Raw genomic sequence first — 5,818 nt, forward strand, 5'->3', positions numbered from 1 at the left:
TCCCAGGTTCAGGGAACAGAGGGACCGATTGCTAGGCCCGACCCTCTCTCAAGAGAGGTCTGTTGTCTTCCTGGGGCCCGGATTAGGGATGTCACCAGACGACTTCCCAGACTGGTCCGACCCACGGACTATCATCCCTTGAGAGATGGGATGGGTGCAGAGGAGGCGGCAACGCGTAACCTGAGAGCAATTAAAAGAGACTTTAGGGAGTTGGGGCGGACGATCAGGGACACACGTGTGCAGGTCATCTTCTGTTCCATACTTCCCAGTGCGGCTGGCAATACAGAGAGAAATCATAGGGTACAGTCCATTAACGTGTGGCTCCGTGACTGGTGTCATCGCCATAACCTTGGCTTCTTTGGTAACAGGAAGTCTTACATGGCACCAGGCATGATGGCACCCAATGGGGTCCATCTTTCTCAAAGAGGGAAGAGGGCCCTGGGTCAGGAGCTAGCTGGGCTCATCAAGAGGGCTTTAAACTAGATTCGAGGGGGGAGGGGGGTATCCGTGGGGTGGCAAATGAGATGCTGCCTGATGGCCCGTCACATCATCCACAGCAATCTAGAGCTGTGGCCTGTGAAGGGTCCTCTAGGACTGAAGAGGCCATAGGGCAAAATAGGAGAACTTCTGTGAGCCCGCCCAGTCAGGCTGCAGCTGTCCCGACAAGGAGGAGAGGCACATTGGGAGCCCCTCTCAAATGCCTCTACATAAACGCGTGCAGCATGGGGAATAAACAAGAGGAGCTGGAGATGCATGTGCGGCTACAGGGCCATGATCTCATTGCGATTACTGAGACATGGTGGGACAGCTCCCATGACTGGAATGTGGCCATGGAGGGCTATAGGCTTTTCAGGAGGGACAGGGCAGGAAGGCGAGGTGGTGGAGTTGCTCTTTATGTGAGGGAGCAACTGGAATGCATAGAGCTCAGCATAGGGGAGGATGGAACACAAGTAGAGACCCTGTGGGTGAGGATAAAGGGGCAGGCCAGCAGGGGCGACACGGTGGTGGGAGTTTACTACAGGCCTCCTGACCAGGACGAGGAAGTAGACGAAGCCTTCTATGGGCAGCTGCGGGAAGCCTCCCGATCACAGGCCCTGGTCCTCCTGGGGGACTTCAACCACCCTGATATCTGCTGGGAAAACCACATAGCCAGGAAAAGACAGTCCAGGAGGTTCCTGCAGAACATTGCGGATAACTTCTTGATACAGGTGGGTGAGGAGCCAACAAGGGGAGGGGCGCTGCTAGACCTGATACTAACAAACAGACATGGTCTAGTGAGAGATGTGGGGGTTGGGGGCAGTCTGGGCTGCAGCGACCATGAGATGTTGGAATTCACGGTCCTGCGTGGAGGAAGTGGGGCGAGAAGTAGGATAACTACCCTGGACTTCAAGAGAGCCAACTTCGACCTCTTCAGGGAGCTCCTTGGAGCAGTCCCCTGGGTCAGGGTCCTAGAAGGAAAGGGGGTCCAGGAGAGCTGGCTGATATTCAAGCGCCACTTCCTCCAAGCTCAGGATCGGTGTATTCCCACCAGAAAGAAGCCAAGTAAGCGGGGCAGGAGACCTGTATGGATCGGCAAGGAATTGCTGGGCAAATTGAACGAGAAAAAAAGAGTGTACAGCTTGTGGAAGAAGGGACAGGCCACGTGGGAAGAATATAGGCGCATCGTCAGAGAATGCAGATGCGAAATGAGGAAGGCCAAAGCCCGGGTGGAATTAGAGTTGGCGAGGCTTGTCAGGGACAACAGGAAGGGTTTCTATAAGTATGTCAATAGCAAGAGGAAGACGAGGGAAAATGTTAGTGCACTGCTGAATGGGGAAGGGGGTCTTGGTGACTGAGGATACAGAGAAGGCAGAGTTACTAAATGCCTTCTTTGCTTCTGTCTTTACTGCTAAGGCGACCCCCCATGAACTGCAGGGCTCMAATRGAAGAGAYATAAATGGGCWARAGGAAGACCTTCYGYGGGYTGAGAAGGATTGGGTTAGGGATCACTTAGGCAAACTGGCCACTCAAAAATCTATGGGCCCAGATGGGATGCACCCAAGAGTGATGAGGGAATTGGCTGAGGTTATTGCTCAGCCTCTCTCCATCATCTTTGAGAGGTCCTGGAGAGCAGGGGAGGTGCCCAAGGACTGGAAGAGAGCCAACATCACTCCAGTCTTCGAAAAGGGCAAGAGGGAGGAGCCGGGCAATTACAGGCCGGTCAGCCTCACCTCCGCCCTGGAAAGGTGATGGAGCAGTTCATCGTAGAGAGAATCTCCAGGCATATGAAGGAGAAGAAGGTGTTGAGGAGCAGTCAGCATGGATTCACCAAGGGGAAGTCATGTCTGATGAACCTCATAGCCTTCTATGATGGAATGACAGGCTGGCTGGACGAGGGGAGAGCCGTGGATGTTGTCTACCTTGACTTCAGCAAGGCTTTTGACACCGTCTCCCATAATATCCTCATACGGAAGCTCTGGGAGAGTGGACTAGACGAGTGCACGGTGCGGTGGATCGAGGGCTGGCTGGATGGCAGAGCTCAGAGGGTGGTGATAAATGGGGCTGAGTCCAGTTGGAGGCCTGTGGCCAGTGGTGTCCCCCAGGGGTCAGTACTGGGCCCAGTGCTGTTCAATTTGTTCATCAATGACCTGGACGAGGGCACGGAGCGCACCCTGAGCAAGTTTGCAGCTGACACCAAGCTGGGTGGAGTGGCCGACACTCCRGAGGGCTGTGCTGCCATYCAGAGGGACCTGGACRGGCTGGAGAGTTGGGCAGAGAGGAACCTCMTGAGGTTCAACAAGGACAAGTGCAGGGTCCTRYACCTGGGGAGGAATAACCTCAGGCATCAGGACAGATTAGGGGTCGACCTGCTGGAAAGCAGCTCCACGGAGAGGGACCTGGGAGTCCTGGTTGACACTAAGTTAACCATGAGTCAGCAGCGTGCCCTCGTGGCCAAGAAGGCAAATGGGATCCTGGCCTGCATCAGGAGGAGTGTTGCCAGCAGGTCAAGGGAGGTGATTCTGCCCCTGTACTCAGCTCTGGTGAGGCTGCACCTGGAGTACTGTGTTCAGTTCTGGGCTCCCCAGTATAAAAGGGACGTGGAGCTTCTCGAGAGGGTCCAGAGAAGAGCAACCAGGATGATTAAGGGAATGGAACATCTCTCGTATGAGGAGAGGCTGAGTGAGCTGGGCCTGTTTTCTCTGGAGAAGAGAAGGCTCAGAGGGGATCTGATTAATATGTATAAGTTCAGGAAGGGAGGAAGGGGACAGGCTGTTTTCACCGGTGGCCAGCGATAGGACGAGGGGTAATTGCCATAAGCTGGAGCACAGGAAGTTCCGTCTCCAGGGGAGGAGCAACTTCTTTCCTGTGAGGGTGACAGAGCAGTGGAACAGGCTGCCCAGGGGGGTTGTGGAGTCTCCTTCTCTGGAGGTCTTCCAAACCCGCCTGGATGCCACTCTGTGCCACATGCTCTAGGTGTGCCTGCTTGAGCAGGAAGGTTGGACTAGATGATCTCTTGGAGGAGGTCCCTTCCAACCTTGAATATTCTGTGATTCTGTGATTCTTAAATAACTATTCTTTTTCCTAGGATTCTTAGTTTTTGAAATTTTCCACCACTGGAAAAAAATTGTCTGTTTGGTCCTTTCTTTTAAATTGCTGAATTTGCAAAGTCTACTCTTACAAATTCAGAATAAAAGCTATTACTCAACAGTAGTTGTATTAAGTGAAGTTTTTACTGGATCTGTGTAAATTTAAAGAAGGGTAAAGTATTTTGTAATCAATATACTTTATGTTATTTAGTAAGAGGATTTGCTATTAAGGCTGCCTCTATAAATGATTTACTAAGTAATAAAAGAGCTTGGAAACTGCTCGTACTGCATCGCAGCACGTATAAAACTGTACTTATAAAGGTTTTAAAAAACTTTTAAACAGAGTTAATTGCTCTGAATTAATATTTTTTAGAAGCAATCAGTCCTTCTCAAGTATCCTGTATTTGTGATGTCCCTGTCAACTGATTCACTTTATACTTGTTGATAAAGGCATTCATTTTAGGACATGGCTAGGAAAACCACCCTCATGTTCTAAGAAATGGAAAGCATGGAAATTATATATTAAGTATTTTATAAATGCCACATTTACTTTTGCATAAAGTTTTAAAACCAAATTTTGACCTCTGTTTCTCTGCAACTCAAGGAATCAACGAAATGACCTTGGAGTCTTTTTTTTTTTTTTTTTTTTTTTAGGAAGTAAAGATGATGTAGTGACTGACTCTGCTTTGTGGTTTGCACATGAAGTAGCACTATGAAAGAAAAGAGAAGAGCTTCAAGTATTTAAAATTTACAAGACATGAAAGTCTCAAATGTCATTCCCTGAAATGTCTGAATGCTTACCCAAATCTTTTGAAACTTAAGAACAGCTAGAAAAGTCTAGAGGAAAGTTTTCTAAGACTTATGATTCTGACTGAGATACAAATGCTTCTCTGTTTTTCCTCCACCATTCTTATCCATACACTCATCTAAACACACTTTCCTCCTGAACTTTACCTGTCAGGTAAAATCATTCAAAATAAAGCAAGCCAGTAACTAGGAGACAGTTGAAACCTCATGAAAGGCTTCACTTACAGTTTTACATAGAGTTTCTTATCAGGACTTGATCTCTCCAAGCAAGAGCTCCTTTTATAGCCAGCTCAGCAAGAATTATGCAACCTGGTTATAGAAAGATGATCAGTGATACAATGCATACACTTATTCTGATCATTTGATCAAGTGATATTATATTAGATCTTGCAGTAATATGACACTTGTCATGGCAACAGAGAAGCTGTAACAACACTAACTTGAAGAATAAATTTAATTAGGTTAACCAAAATACCTGAGAAAGTCTACCAATTATTTGCTGCAACAAGTACTGTGAAGAGATGCTGCAAAGTCTGATTCTTGGTTCTATCCAGGGCATAACAGACAGCTTATGTTCTACTGCAGACTCTTCTTAGGGCTTCTTCTGAAGTCCGTAGACAGAGAGATGCAGAGTAATCAACCAACTTTTAAAACCCCAGTTTTGAATAAATACCATGATTTAAGAGAGTATAATTGCATGCTGGGTGTGGGTAGTACATTTTGTAAACAAGTGCTCTTGAACTCTTTGTGCTTCATGGAGTAAGTTAAACAGTAAAAATATTATGTCTCAACTATTTTAGTACTTACTTTGTGGGAAGAAGCACTGTGGGTGAAAAAAATCATGAAAGAAATGGTTAAGTAAATTATTTTTTCCATCTTATTGGTTTGGGCCAAATTTTCCTTTGAACTTAATGGGCATCACATCTCGCATTTGTTCTTTTGAACATTTGTTCCTTCTTAAGTAAGACTGGGAAAATTTGTTTCATCAAATCATGTCTCACTAATTTCTTCAGAAAAAGTCTTTCTAAAGACCTAGCTCATCTTTCATGTAATTCAAAACAATTTTTGAATTATTTTTATGTGAGTCACTCAAATCCTCCTTCACTGAGGTACTGCAACTGAATTCAAGTAGTACCAGTTGGTGCCAAATGCTAACTTGACTCTAGGGGCTTAGTCCATCACATTCTGGTAATATCACATATCAAAAGAAACTGTGGGAAAGTATGAAGCAATAACTGAATTTCTTTTTAACATTATTCCATTTGTTTTGCTCATTATTTTTCCTGACATTACTGCAACTTGGTTTACATTAGCTTTATGTAATCTGTAATGCCAAAACTTTGGTTAGGCCCTAATTTTTCTCTAAACTTCTCCTTTTCAAGAAATTCTTCCACATAATCTGCCATAGATGTTTGTGTGCTTAAACAAGTAAAGCTTTCAAGTAA

Source organism: Nothoprocta perdicaria, unplaced genomic scaffold, assembly GCF_003342845.1.
Source record: "Nothoprocta perdicaria isolate Ctin4 unplaced genomic scaffold, notPer1 scaffold_35, whole genome shotgun sequence".
Classification (NCBI taxonomy): Eukaryota; Metazoa; Chordata; class Aves; order Tinamiformes; family Tinamidae; genus Nothoprocta; species Nothoprocta perdicaria.